This window comes from Sinocyclocheilus anshuiensis, unplaced genomic scaffold (assembly GCF_001515605.1).
Source record: "Sinocyclocheilus anshuiensis isolate Anshui unplaced genomic scaffold, SAMN03320099.WGS_v1.1 scaffold242, whole genome shotgun sequence".
NCBI classification, from domain to species: domain Eukaryota; kingdom Metazoa; phylum Chordata; class Actinopteri; order Cypriniformes; family Cyprinidae; genus Sinocyclocheilus; species Sinocyclocheilus anshuiensis.
The window spans coordinates 176,906-193,369 of NW_015546053.1; the positions used below are offsets into that span (position 1 = coordinate 176,906).

The 16,464-nt window shown below is 34.4% G+C and overlaps 1 pseudogene; it reads right to left on the reverse strand.

The window, feature by feature from the left end:
• LOC107699205 (mitochondrial intermediate peptidase-like) overlaps positions 1-16,097 on the reverse strand; it is a 19,811-nt pseudogene extending 3,714 nt beyond the window's left edge.
• Positions 16,098-16,464: the final 367 nt, after the last annotated feature.

The window sequence follows — 16,464 nt, forward strand, 5'->3', positions numbered from 1 at the left end:
TTTCATTCTTTTGCAAAAGTATTGAGAAACTTTGCGTTCGCTTGCAAAACATTTTCATTCTTTCGGAAAAGTATTGAGAAACTTTGCGTTCGCTCGCAAAACATTTTCATTCTTTCGCAAACGTATTGAGAAACTTTGCATTCACTCACAAAACATTTTCATTCTTTCGCAAAAGTATTGAGAAACTTTGCGTTCGCTCGCAAAACATTTTCATTCTTTTGCAAAAGTATTGAGAAACGTTGCGTTCGCTCGCAAAACATTTTCATTCTTTCGGAAAAGTATTGAGAAACTTTGCGTTTGCTTGCAAAACATTTTCATTCTTTCGCAAAAGTATTGAGAAACTTTGCGTTCGCTTGCAAAACACTTTCATTGTTTCGCAAAAGTATTGAGAAACTTTGCATTCGCTTGCAAAACATTTTCACAAAAGTATTGTGTTGTCCCAAGAATGTTTGCATTCACTTGTAAATCATTTTTATTCTTTCGCAAAAGTATTGCATTCCCCTGGGAAACTTCACATTCTCTTGCAAAACATTTGCATTACCTTGCAAAGTATTGCATTCCCGAGAAACTCTACGTTCACTCACAAAACATTTGCGCTCTCTCAAAACTATGGTGTCCCCCCGAGAAACTTTGCGTTCTTTTGCAAAATGTGCATTATCTTGCAAAAGTATTGCATTCCTCCAAGAAACTTTGCATTCTCTCTGAAAACATATGAATTATCTTGCTAAAGTTTTGGGTTCCTCCAAGAAATTTTGCGTTCTCACATAAAACATTTGCATTATCTCGTAAAAAAGTATTGTGTTCCCCCAAGAAACTTTGCATTCTCTCACAAAAGCACTGAATTTAACAGTTTTGTGAGTGAACAAAGTTTCTTGGAGGAGTGCAAAAGTTTTGCTAGACAATGCAAAAGCATTGAAATATAATTTTTCATCCTATCTCATGTCCCCTTATGGGCTCTGTAGGTTTGGGATCTGGATTTGCTCGATTTTTAAGCACAATCTGCCAAATAGCCGCCAGGAGGTTCCTGACCTACTTGACATGACTTGGGCATGACACATATGGAGAGACTAGCATTAAAACCTACTGCTTATACAATCACCTGTCTGACTTCAACCTCTGGCATTACGTCGGTAAAAGTAAGCATTACTTCCAGCTGTACACCTTACTGTACTCATGGTTTTTGTTTTTTTTGTAAGATGAATGCTACAGCCACAGATTTTGTTCAGAGAGCTGAAGATGTAAACCGGACTATTGCTTTAATCTCTGAGTGGATCACACGAGGACTAAACGTCTCCAGCTTCAATAGCACTTTCTATAATGATGCCAATTTCCTGAGCTCACTCTAGAGGGGATTCAGAGTAAAACCCAATCCAGACTCACATTTTTTCCTTTTTCTAAAACCAAAAATACATAAATTAAGGCCATATCAAGTGAGAATAAAGCTATCAGATAAATGTTCAGGAATGAGCTTTACATTTCTGATGTTAAAGAGTTACTACATTATTACATATTGAGGACTACATTGTTTCCTTTGATCTCTGGAATGATCTAGATCATTTGGAGCAATTAAAATGTGTCAGTGTTTTTGTGCCAGAACTATCTATTTGAGTTTTTGAATGTCTTATAACGCTTACTTCATGTAAATGCCCTTTTTTTATTATTATTATAATTTTTGCTAAATTTGGCCTTTTTGTAATAGTTATATATGTATAATTTATAAATTTTTATTTATTTAGACAGAGTATTATTAAAATTATGTATATATACACACACACAATTTTATAATGCTCAATTTTCAAAAAAATTCTAAATAAAATACAAATAGAATACCCCTCAATCTTACCTATCCCCTACATTTTATTATTTTTTATTATAATTTTTTTTTTATTTTACATTTTATTTACACAAGATTTTAAATGCATTATAAATATAATTGTATGATACTCAATACTCAAATAGTCCATTAAAAATTGTCTAAATAAATAAAAGTATATAAATAAAATACCCCCACAAGTTCTTAATCTTACCAAACCCAAACTTTTGAACAATACCATATAAAACATATTATATACACACTGTGCAATGTTAAAAAAAGTTAATAATAATAAATAAATTATAAAAAAAAATACAAATAAAAATGCATTATATATAATATAAATAAAAAACCCAAAAAATATAAATACATTTTAAGTGGAAAAAGCTACATACGATCAAAGGTCTTATAACAAACAAACCCACTACTAAAGTTTAACCCTAACGCTGAGGAATAATTAATCTTTTTTGATGTGGGAACATGATTAAACGGTTGAAAGGATCAAACATTTGCGAGGAAGGATGGACTAAAGTCACCATATTTATCAGTGCAGGTGCACAGTGTGTGTTTTATTACGAATCAAAGGGACTTTCTAGTTCAAGGTGTCCTGAACAACCCAGCTGTGTGTGCTTTGAAATGGAGGTCAACCACAGAACGAATGTCCGACATGCCTTTTCAAACAGCTTCCCTTCACAGAGAGCTTCATTTATCTGAGGAGAACAAGAGGATGAGGAGACTCTCTGCGATTGGTCAGAAGAGCTCCTGACTGGGATTGGAGGATGATGAAACTAAAGACACATCAAAGTGAGGCAGACTCATCTCTCCTCAATTAATCCCCGTTTAAACACTGTTCTTTGGCTCCTATGCCGCGCACCACACCTTGAGCTTGTGCAGTTACGTGGGCACACAGACATGGTGGAACATGACTCAGGTAGCGCTGGTTTGGGTTTCATGTGAAACAGGACAGGGTTATCAAGAGGACAAACGAGGCCTTGATATAAGACACTATATGAAGTGTTATGCAACCGAATCGAGTTCAGGGTTTCATTATGTGCTCCTAAAACTCCACAGACTGAGATCCAGTGGTCCTGGTCTCTATGAACACTGCTTAGACTCAGGTTGAGCAATGTTTCAAGACTAAGAAGATAATTACAGCTTCCCTCCCAGCAGACGAAGAGATTTTCTGGTTACTCCACGGCTTTGACGTGCGCTTGCGTTTGTAACTATTTGAAACATGTCACGAGTTGAAAGCAATAAGTTCATGATCTACCTGAAGGCTGAAATTACTTCATCATCGACTCTGTAATTAAAACTGGAGGTCTCAAAGCTTTGAGAAAAAAATAAAAAGGAAGCTCAAGTTTAAAGGATTATGCCACTGTGCACATGAATCATGTGCCTTGAGGTCTGTTCAACTATGAAAATTTAGGAAAAAAGTAGATATTTAAATAACATTATTTATAATATAGCTTATATCACAGACTTTTTTCTCAAAATTCTGAGTATGCATCTCACAGTTTCTTTTTATTAGTATGTTATGAGGATATGAACTTGTATGGAAGCATATATTTTTTATAAAAATATAAAAATAACAATAAAAGTAATTGCGACTTTAATCTCACAATTCTGACTCTTTTTTTTCTTGCAATTACGAGTTGCAATTCTGAGTTTATAAAGAAATTCTGAGTTTAGAGTTTATAAATCAAGAGTTTTTTTCCTCAGAATTGCAAGAGAAAAAGTCAGGATTATGAGATAAGTACGTTGTTAATTTGTTTATTCTATGGCAAAAATAAGTTTCCCTAAATTTGAGTAAAAAGTTGAAAAATAAACATATTTCAACATATATCATGTAAACATATATAATTTTAAACATATGTTCTGAAGCATGATTTGAGATGATCACATCTGACTATTTGTAAAAATAGTTTAAATAGCTAATGACACAAATTATTCCATATATTCCAAAATATTCCATAGACAAAACATTTTTTTTTTTGTATTTGCTCAAAAATACAGCAAAAATAGTCATATTGTGAAATATTACTACAATTTAAAATAACAGTTTTCCATGTAATATATTTTAAAAGGTTTAATACATTTTCAGAAGCTATTAATTTAGTTTTTACTATCACATGGACCTTCAGAAATCATTTTTATATGCTGATTAATATGCTGGAAATAATTTTGGATTGAGACTTTTGAACCTAACTATAATGTATTATTATATAATACTATTATTTAATCCATTAAATAAAATAGTGTGTGATATATGTGTTTTTTTTTTTGTAAACTTACTTTTTAAGAAATGTGTAAAGTTAGAAAACCTGTATTTTTCCCCCTTCAACCACTGATAATCCAGTGTGTGTAATGTTATTTATAAGATCTGCCTTTCTTTGTGATAGATTATCGGTGAATATATGAATGCTATTTCACTGAAACCCCATTAAGGAATGTTTAAAACTAAGGTGAACCTGCCCCTCCTGTGATCCTGTATCTAAAACTCATGCGTGTCACCATCTGTGTGCTACAGTGCTAAAACACATCCCAGCCCAGGTGCTCGAGTCTGTATTGTTCTTTCAGTCTGTCCTTTGGCATTAAAATAGAGGTCCCTGGGAAAGCTGAGGGCCATGAAAGACGCCTCTGTGCCGCTCATGGCTGGAGAACACAGGGCTTCAGTCCGTCACTTTCCTCCCTATGCTATGCCATCTAATCCAGCCTGGACTTTTCAGCACCAGAGGCCTGGGATACGGCCAGCTCAGAACGAGGAGCCTGGCAGATAAAAACGGCCTAGGCTACAGGCCTACAGTCTCTAGGGTGGCTCTTGTTCCACTGTGATCTGGCACAGAGGAGGGGGCATGGGGTGTGCTGAGGAGAACCCCTCTGAACCGGAAAGTTAACAGTGGAAAATACATGTAGCTAAGGAATCAGAGAATAAGGAAGTGAAGACACTAATGTGTTTTTTCTTTTCTTTATGGTCAATAACTGAATTAACAGCAGATATATTAATTGTATTATTTTAAATTAAAATGAAAAAAGTTAAGTAAAAAAACAAACAAACAAACAGATAATTCAAAAAGTAAACAAAACAAAATAAAATATGTTTTTATTACTTGGGAACTCATAATTATTGTAGTTCCAACCTGATGTGAATGTATTTCAATAAGTAAAATCACATGCTTAAAATGAAATTATAATGATATGGTATCTATATGAAATCCACTAATGTAGAAATTTCAGTTGATACCAATAAGTAAAAATTATTATTATTTTTAACATGGTTAATAACTGAATTAACAGCATATATAATAATAATAGATATAATAATAATTGTATCATTTAAAAAATAATAATAAAATGAAAAAGGTAAATAAAAAAAATAGTTAATTAAAAAAGTAAATACAAATAAATACATAATAAAATAAAATACAATAAAATAAAATGCTTTTTAAAAATTATTACTACTTGGAAGCTCATAATTATCGTAATTTCAACCTGATGTCAATGTGTTTCAAAAAGTAAAATCACATGCTTAAAATTAAATGAGAATTAGGGGTGCTCCGATCAGGATTTTTGAGGCTGATCACCGATCGTCGATCACAGAAAGCCGTATCTACCGATACCGACCACCGATACCGATCTTTTTAAAGCCTTCTTTTTATCACGTAGAATTATTTATAGTAATACTCCAATCAGGATTAGTAAACATTTACTCAGGGCCTGAATTTCAATTTTGAAAATGGGGGGGGGGGGGGGGCCTAAATGTTCGATCATGCAGTGCATTTGAATTTTTCTCTGAATTTTTCATCCAGAGATCATCTTCCCTTACCCAATAGTAATCTATTCTTATTTTCTATAATTGCTGTGATATAAATAGCCTCTTGGCAATTGTTTATTGCAGGTAATACATTCTGACATTACTGGGGCAGTTTTTTGTAATAACATGCACTGATGAATCATTCGGTATAACAACAGGAACATGTACTCAGAAAGCAAACAAGGCCAATCTGGACTCTTTTTGTTGACTCTTTAAGGGACAAAGAAATGGCAGTGACTGAACTGAGACCTTGTTCATTCTCTCAAGCGCAGACTTCTTTTCTTACCTTCCACCATCAGCATGGGCTCCTTCCCTCCCCCATGAGCCAGCATCTCTCTACGGTAACGCTCTCCGGTTTCCCTACAACAACGTGAGCAGACGGAGGTTTACTTTACACTACCAGCATCGTTCCCACAATCCAAGCCCATAAACCCTCATGTTCCCTCTCTACCTGCTTGACATGTCCAAAACTGTCCAAACAAAAGAAAGTGCTAAAGAACAAAACCACAGCAGAGTAGTTAAGATATCCTGGTATTTTTAAAGACCCCATGAAATGAAAACAGGAGTTTTGTGGTTTTCAGTCTGTGCCTGTTAGCTTCGAGGACATCTTTATGTTAGTCCACTTTTAGCAGACACACACATTTAAACTGTACAGTTTATCTGTTCTGGGGGAAAATAAACAAATATATCAAGTAATTTAATTCTGTATGGCATACCCAAATCATTCATTAGATGAATGAACAAACTGTCATAAAACTTGAATTATTTTATTAAGTTTGGTCTCTTTTTAAAGAAGACATTTGGCAGATTATTGCTGAAGTGAAAAAAGTGAAACTAAACTTAAGAACTGAGAAAGAAGAAACTTAAAAATGGAAAAAAAGTTATAGAAGTTTAAGTTTATATTATGAAAATGCCCCAAAGTACTATTTTAAAAATGTATATGAAATATACTGTATATTTTCCAAAACATTTTTTACTCTAAAACTTCAATAAAATCAAAGCCATAAATCTCAAGTTATGCTCCAAATTTGAAATTGATATCTCAAAAAATTAGCTTTCAGTAAGATTTTGTTTGAATGCAGTACCAAATGTTTCCACTTGATGAAATTTGCTTTCCATTCGTTTCAATGTGGTCATGTTTGACTGTGAACAGTACAAGCATGTTACAAAGCTGTTAAAAGCACATCTTTTAAAGACTAATGAGGAGTTGTTGTGATGCAGGTTTATTTACTTTAAATCGTGTCCATGTTGTTATGTGATTTGTGTTTTGTTTTTTTTTGTTTTTTTACATATTTTATTGTGATATTGTGAAGCACTTTGGGCAACTTGGTGTTGTATTAAACGATGCTATATAAATAAACAAGAACAGTACAAGCATAACTATTTTTTTCTGGACCATTTAACCTTTTCGAATCATGTCCATGATTTTTTTTTGTGTGTGTGTGTGTTCACATAGCAAGTGCTGACAACTTTGCCCAAGTTTCGTACCATTCCAAAGAAGTAAACAACAACAACAACAAAAAGTTACATTGTTTTGGTCAAAAATGACCAAACAACTCCAGAGGGTAAGGAGTGTAGAAACTTTAGGGAAAAACAGAAAAAAACTAATGCATGTCTTTCACAAACCTGTTGAGAGGGTCTTTATAAAAAACACTGCTTCCACACCATGGAGGCCACCGCCCGTGACATCAGGTACGAGTAGTACTTCGCCCCATAGCCGGCAAGACGACTAAACCTCAGCTGCCAGGCCTGCAGAGACAGGTGCAGGTGAACTAATCACAAGCTGCCGTAGGAATATTCCTGTTACATCTCTGTAAACGCTTGCCAAGTTATTTTCTAACCTGGAAACATGCTGATGCTAACAACATTCAATATCTCAGCTGCAACTGTGACCCAATTAAATGGAAGAGTCATGTTATTGCCACACAATGCCTTCGGGACCATATTCATCACTAAATATTTACATTCCCAGAGCACAAATGGTGCAAAGCCTATTCCCATGGCTACTTTACTCTGAGCTAAATGAAAGAGAGTGATAATATTTTGGGTGGGTGCAAGTTGGGAAGTATTTTGCCATTAAAACACAGGCTAGACTTGTGTTGAAAGAGCTCAGTAGTTCAAATACATCGCTGAGGGATGGAGACGTGCTTAGACACCCGCTGTTACCATTATCCCTGCAGGAAATTAACCGAGTACACTACGCTTGATATGACAGTAAATAGGGGCAACAAACCTGTTGGTATACGATAATATCAGTTTATAGCTACTGCTAATCTAATTGGGTGTCTGGGTTCATAAAGTCAGCAAGTAAGATGGTTGGAGTGTGACTGGTTTTGGATATACTGAACAAAGAAAGACATTCTTCATCACTGTCATTACAGGTGTGATGAAGCCACTGAATGTTAAGTGGATGCCATTCAAATCTACAGTACCTTTAACAGTAGTTTCTGTTCTGTGGATCTCACATGCTATCTTGACACAGCCCAAGTGCTCATGCAGGACACGCATACCTGAATTTGACTAAATTTAAGGCAATCTCAAACCCCCACCCCCTAAAATCATGTGACTCTCTACCGTATCTGATGAATAAAACACAAAACACACAAATATAAACATTTACATTTTCATATCAATGTTATTTTAATAAAAAACAACCCCCCCCCCAAAAAAACAAAAACAAAACGCAAAACACAACAAACCTAAAACAAACAAGTGAGAACCAAGTGAAAAAACAAACAAACCAATTAAAATCAGGAAACAAACAAAACAATAAACCAAGAAACAAAATAACATACTAAGAGGCAAAAAAAAAAAAAAACTAAACCAGCAAACAAATCAAACTAAGAAACACAACAACAAAAAAGGAAACAAAATAAAAAATCTTGAAACCAAACAAACAAACAAAACTAAAAAGCAAAACAACCCAAACCTTGTAACAAATTAAACCAAATTAAGAAACAAAAAAATCAAACCAGCCAAGTAACAGACCAAACAAAACAAACAAAAATGTACCAAACGAACAAAACAAATAAACCAACAAAACATTAAACAAAAACTATACAAGAAACAAACAAATCAACAACAACAACAACAATAAAAAAAGAAACAAACAAACAAAACAAAAAGCAAACCGAGAAACAAAATAACGAACCAAGAAGCAAGAAACAAATCAAAACAAAAGAATATTGAGGAAATAAAACAGCACAACAAGAAACAAACAAAAAAGACAAATAAAGAAACAAAGAAAGCAAGAAACAAACGAAAATAATCAAGGTAACAAATCAAACCAAATCAAGAAACAAACAAAGTAACAAAACAAACAAAAATAAACCAAACAGACAAAACAAATAAACCAACAAAAACAACAAAGCATGAAACCAACCAACAAACAAAATACCAACAAAAACAACAAAGCATGAAACAAACACAATACAAAAACAACAAGAAATAAACAAGGCAAGAAAAAAAAAAACAAGAAAGACAAATCAAGAAACTAAGAAAGCAAGAAACAAACAAACCAAACCAAGAATCCAAACAAACACTAAAAAGGAAAACCAATCAAGGTAACAAATCAAACCAAATCACAACAAAACTAAGTAAAAACAAACAAACAAACAAAAACAACAAAGCAAAAAACTAAAAAAACAGACTAAGCAAGCCAAAAAGCAAACAAAACAATAAACCAAGAAACAAACAAAACAAAGCTCAATTAGTTGGTTATATACCATTGAGGGCATTTGCTCCTCTCGCAGGGCATGGGGCAACCTTCTCCACTGTTGCATTGTAAGTGCAAGTGAATTTTACAGATACATGTGTTACATATCTATGTACTTTTGTAGGTACCTTATAAAAGCATTGCTATCATGCTACAGGATATAAAGGACTCGGCAAAGACATCTGGCTCTAATGATTACTAAGGGACATGCTGGACAGTCTGCTCTGATGCAGAATGTGTGCGTTAAGTGTTCCTCTGCAAAGTTGTTGAAGAGCCAGGGTTGTTTATACAGCACTATGAGAGACACATTATGGTTGGAGAAGGTGAAACTGCTGTATAATACAGAGTTAAGCCCCAGAGTATCAGCAAGACATAACCCATATGGCCCCTAATGACTTCAGTAAGCTCAAATGCACTCCTGTAGGGACGTAACATCTGAAAGATAAACATTAGCAAAGCAGAGCAGCTACTTGACTATCAACACTCATCTAAAAATCTGTATTCGGTTATGGAAATATTTTCACTGCAGATGGGTCCTGTCAGGCTGCTGGCCATAAGATACTTTAAGTGTACGTTTATAAGAATTTCACGTTCACAGAACTTTACATAAAGGCCTTAAACGAATAAATCTAACATGGTATTACCATGCTTTTTGGACTTGCTCTTCGCATCCCATTGTGTGTCTCAGCAGCCAGAGGAATGTGCGAATGTTCCCAAATATTAGCAATAGGACAAGAACTTCCATCTGGCCCATGTTTCTAACAGCTGACATTATCTTCCAGAACACTATTAATGCCCTAGTAAAACGAATCAATGTCAACAAAAGTCAAACAACTGTAAATTCAGCTCTCTCTGTGAATCATTAACCATCTCCATCAATGGCTGCAATCTGTATTAGTGGTCAGGCATCACTATTATTACTCATATTAGGGGTAGTGATTTGAACAAACAACAGTATGAAACTCCAGTGCCTGTGCCATTTGTGGTAAGACATAAATGACAAACACCTCAAATTGCAGGGCTTGTTGAGGAGAAGGATGTTATTTTGTAAAGCAACAAGACTTCCCCCATGCAGGTGGATGATAAAATAGGCAAAATGTATACTTTATTTTTATTTTTAGCTTTATATTAATCAAAAAATCCTGAAAAAAACTCCTTTCAACACTGTTAAACAAATAAGAATGTTTCTTGAGCAGCCAATCAGCATATTAGAATGATTTCTGAAAGACCATGTGACTCTGAAGACTGGAGTAATGATGTGGAGTAATGAAAATTCAGCTTTGTATCACAGGGATAAATTACAAAATATATTAAAATATAAAACAGTAATTTTTATTTGTATAATTATTTCACAATATTACAGTTTGCACTGTATTTGATTAAATAAATGCAGCCTTGGTGAGCGCAAGAGACTAATGAACTGTTAAAGGGGTCATGAACTGCCTTAGTTTTAATTTGTTTTATTTTGTACTGTTCTCTGAGGTCCACTTATAATGTTTTTTACATAAAAAAACATCAACATTTTAGAAGTAAGTAAGCTATTTTCTGTCCTGTTTTTAACCCCCCTCATCAGAACGCTCTGTTTGAATAGGCGTGGCGGATTGTAGACTCAGAAGTAAACACCCACTGCTATGATTGGCTCTACACTACCTGCATGAATTGGTGGGCGGGGTTAAACAGGCAGCGATGTCAAAGCAGGTATTGATCTTCTGCGGAGGCGGTGCTTATCCACACTATTGCATCATAGAGTAGAACATTCCAAAAGCTGTCGTTTTGACAGACTGGCTTCAATATAAGCTGTTTTAAGACTAACAACAAAGTTTTGAGTTCTGAAACTTACAGGATGTTTTTATAGTACAATGACCTCAAAAGATCAAAGGATGTTTTGGTTTCTCAGTTCATGACCCCTTTATAAAAAAAAAAAAACTTACTGACCCCAAACTTTTGAAGGTTAGAGTACACTGGAAGGAGGGATCAATAAAAATGTTTCCATATGTTGTCACGAAAAAACTGCCAGGTAAAAATCTGGTTTTATATCTTTACTGCAACAAAATAATGTGTCAAAACAGCTTCATTCTTCAACGGAGTTGCATGCGGAGGGTTTTACGGCCATATGTGGGCTGAGGAAAGCTTTCAGTTGTGCTTTAATAGTCACTAAAACATGCATCCTACAGGAACGAAAGACACACACGCATACTATTAGCTGCGTTCCCGTGAGAGGCCGTAAAAACGGATAAAAAGGGGGAAGCTGGGTGATTTAGAGGATGGTAAAGACATTATGGCTGAAGCAATTAAAGAGAGAAGGGAATATTTAGAGTTGGGGGGGGGAGGCCTGATTCCCAGTGGCTCCACATAATTACAGGCCAGGATGAACGGTTTATGAAGGCCATTCCCGAAATAAAATATGTGTTTTAGATCGCTCCATCTCTCAGGCGGCCATCTCTACAGCTGCCGAAGAGCTGAGAAAAGCATTTCAAACTATGTTTTCCCTTCCAAAAAGACTCTGAAAGAAGAGTTTAAAATATTTCCCCCAGGGAGTGCTTCTTCAAAGTATATCTCTGCTTTGTTATTGCAGAAAAGGCCCCCCGAAAAGGGCCGGAGAGCGGTGAAAAGCATTTTAATCCTTTAACTGTGCAGTGTCTGTGAAAGATGTAGAAAACCACACGTCAGGAAAGGAGCCAAAACTAAACTACCTTGGTGTGTTGATGTGTTTTTGTACTTCAGAAGTGGGCGTATAAGATGTTATTAAGGATTAGTCAAGGAACGATTCCCAAACATTCATTAACTTCAATAACGGCAATGGATCACTCTATTTTAGGGCAACAGACCACCTACATATGGGGAGATGTGCTTTTTGTGAAACACTGATGTCTAGGAAGCCTTTAATAACGAGCAAATAATTCAAAGTTATACTTAAGACCATGCATTATGTCTAAGAAAAGATTTCCTATATCTTATACCTTATCTGTTTTTGTAGTTCTACTATATGGATTGACAGAAAAAAAAAACAAAAAAAACCCGAATTATTTAATTTAAATGAAACACACTTACTGTGTTGGTAATATATGGCAGACCATAATATTCTTCTGCATATCTACCATAATATCTGTCGTTGATCGATTTTGTGGTTTTCAATGATAAACTTGATCTAGGATTGCATAGAAAACCTAAAGAGAACCATTTACAGAATCCTTGAGTTTAGAACAAACCATTTATGAATTAACCATTTATGTTGGATTACATATTGTTTATTAGCTTTTTTATTTTGGGAAGACGAAAATATCAGAGCATAGTTTCCCAAAACAATTGTTCCTAACAATATTTATAAATGTTAATTTTTAAAAGTACATAATTATTACCTGAATTGTTTAAAATTAATTAAATTCATTAATTAAACTGTTTTAATTACTAATTTTACAATCTACATTCAAGCTTCACTGTGAATACTGCTAAAAAAAAAAACAATACTATTGGACATCAGTTATAGGCCCTTATTAAAAATATTATCAATATCAGCTAAATTTTCTATATCAATGCATACTTAAGGTACGGCCCTGCAAATTTAATACATAATTTCTGAATAAATGTAATTAAAAAAAAAAAAATCTTACTGATCCCAACTTTTGAACAGCACTGCAGCTTATTTTAGAATAAATTTTTTTTTTGACGCACGGAAATGAATCCGTCTCATGCTTTTCTCAGATCTCTTACCTTTCTGCACGTATCACACCACTGAAATATGGATGGTCCCATGGCATTAGCTCCTACAGAGAAAGATTTAATTCTGGTTAATTCTAGAGCAATGGACTATATCTCACTTAAACTTGCAGGTATTAGAAAGTTTCTAACATTTTTCAAAAAGATACAATAATCAGATGATATGAAAATCCAAATATTATAGATAATTAAGTGCTTACAGGATTTCTGGGGTTGAGTTTTGTCTTAATTTCCCTCATCATTTCAAAATCCTAAAGTTTACAGAAATATCTGTTAATATATTATATAACATACATAAACATTACAATTTATATTATAAAATATGCATACTATACAAGCATCATACATCACAAACACGCACACACACACACGCACACACACACACGCACACACACACACACACACACAATTATCAATCCAAATATACATATAAATATCATAATCATAAATATTAATTTAAATCATAAATATAAATATCAATCCAGTTTCTCTATTATTGCCACCATGGCATATATAATGTAGTTGACAGTGACACCTAGTGGCATCTGCTAGAATAAGATTCTGACAATAGAGCAGGAGATTAATTAATTTTACATCTTCTTTAAAAAAAACTTTTAACTTTTGCACATATATTCATTATTATGTACCAGCGGCTTAAAGCAATTGACAAAATATTGAAGAGGGAAAACTCAACCTGTCTGAGAGCTTGTCTGTGATCTGCTGTAAAAAACTGCCTCTGTGGAGAAACACATAACATAACATAATATTTATACGATATTAAATAATTTATATTCTTGCAGTTCTGTTTGGTGTAGCTAGTGGTAAAAAAACAACACATTTCAAGTTTAAAGGTAGAAAAGGAAAATGAGTAAACTTCAAAAAATAAAAAATGAGAGTCTACCTGGGCTTTTGGCCACGGTTCCTTTTAAAGCTCTATGTGCGTAAGATTCATAACCAACCAAGCAAGCCAGTTTCTACAGGACAGCAGTTCCTCAAGTATGTGCATCACATTCGCATTCGGGCAGAGGAAAACTTTGTGCGCAACTTCCCTGACCTGAAAACTATGTGCACATTCCAAAAACACTAGTTACTCCACAATAAAGCAACCTAAAAATGTACATAAATCTAATTTCAATCAATCTTTATGCAACTTCATTTAAACAGTTTCTACTTATTAAGCAAAGTGATTTACCAGATCATCAGGCGCATCTGCATTCAGGCCTCCGATCTGAACGTATTTCCCGTCTTTAGTGAAGTGCAGGTGAATGTGTTCATGAAGAGCTCTCTTCTCTATTCTGTTGGGCATGTGGCAGCTCATGAGAAACTTCAAAGCTTCACATTCAAGTTCACAGCCTCTTTCCTCTGTGAAAAAGAAACGTAATCCATGAGATGCATAGCTGTGTCTTACACTGAAATCAGTCAAAAAACAATAAAAAAAAAAAAAAAAAAAATTGTTTAAAATAGTAGTTTGTGTTTGGCTGCCTCTGATTGCTTACTAATTGTTTAAGAACACTTGTTTGAAAAATTTATGTGTATCCTGAAGAAGGATTTGAAGCTGAAACGCGTAGATCTACCCTTTTAATTATTTTAATGATTTAGCCCAGTTAATTAAAGGCTTTTTATTGTTACTACAAGTGCCTTGGAGTAATTAATCTTTTCAGTTTGATATTTACCTTTAAAAATCCAAAGAGCACCGTTGATTATGTGAGAAAACCAGTGCAGCATTCTTGGCTCCTGTTGTTTTGTCAAGTAGTTTGTGTTTGTTTTCATTCAGATACAGAACTTTAAAATTAAAAATGTAGACCTTTTTTTTTTTTTTATCCAGATGGATTCCACTTATCTCGAAGTCAAATATAAAAAGTTCAGCCACTCTTCTGCATGAATAAAACAAAATAGTTAAATATTTAAAAATTAATATTAAAAAATAAAATAAAATAAAATGCAACTTTTAAGGTTATATAATATGCCAGTGTTTAGACCTTATATTCAAGCAATAACAAATAAATAAATGGCATGGAATGGCATAGTGACTGTCCCTGTAGCACATCATCTGAATCAATATATTTTTTAAAGTGTGATGTGACATGTGGCGAAGTATGGTTACCCATACTAGGAATTTGTGCTCTGCATTTAACCCATCCTAAGCTATTACTGTTTTTATTGTAGTTTTGATCAAATAAATTCAGCCTTTGGTGAGCTAAAGAGACAAAATAAATACATAAATAAATAAATACACAGGTGCATCTCAAAATTTGAATATCATGAAAGTTCTTTTTTTTTTTTTTTTTTTTTTTTTTTAACCTCTATTTATCAAAGAATGCTCGATTTTTTTTATCATGGTTTCCACAAAAATATTAGACAGCACAACTTTATTCAATTCATCTTTGCCATTACAGGAATAAATGTTTTAAAATATATTCAAATAGAAAACAGTTATTTTAAATTGTAATAATAGTTCACACTATTACTGTTTTTATTGTAGTTTTGATCAAATAAATTCAGCCTTTGGTGAGCTAAAGAGACACACACACACACACCACATAGCCTTCAATATCCTTAATTGTCACAGCTTTGAATTTCAAACGAAGAGAGCAGGCTTCTGAAGCCCTCGTTTTTCATACCCTATTATTTATTTATATCAACCATGTTTAACATGTTTACCATGTCTGTCTGAGAGTTTGTCAAATATCTCCACAGTCTGGACTCCTGGAGGGCAGTGACAGGCTTTCTCCACCAGCTGCTCTGTCTCCTGCAGGGCTCTGTCCTGGGACCACCTCAAAGCCCTCCACAGAGCTGAACTCTGGGACACCAAACAACCCCTGACATATGGTTTGTATTTACTCTTTTAAAAGACAATCAGCAAATTAAAATGAGACAGATCCAGACAGGTACGTAACCACATTTGGTTGGAGGAGGTCTAGTCTCCTCTGGGCTTTGGCATTGAAAGCAGCTCCTACAGGTGACCAGGTGGTGACTGTCCTGCAGACCCGCGCTGCTGTCCCATGCCTGAGCAAACACACCAGGGGTCTGTACACTGACATGCCCGAGGACAGTAAACATACGACTCGACCACTACACAGTCAACAAAACCGACAACTAAACTACCTAGACCAAACAAACGGAACAGCACTGCAATCAAACGCAACTCTACGAGGTTTTAAGAAAAGTGGCTTCATTGCATTCTCCCTCCAATGACAGTAAACACATAGATTTTACAGCAGCACTTTCGGCACAGAAATAAATTTGTGAGGATTTCTAAAATCATATATCACTCTCTAGGAAAGCTAAAATGTGTTTAATTAAAATACAGTTAATACAATTATTTACAAGATGTTCAAAGATGTCACGGTGAATTTAAACCTGGTTTAAATCAAAAGTGAATATAAGCGAATCATCCTGGTATTTAAA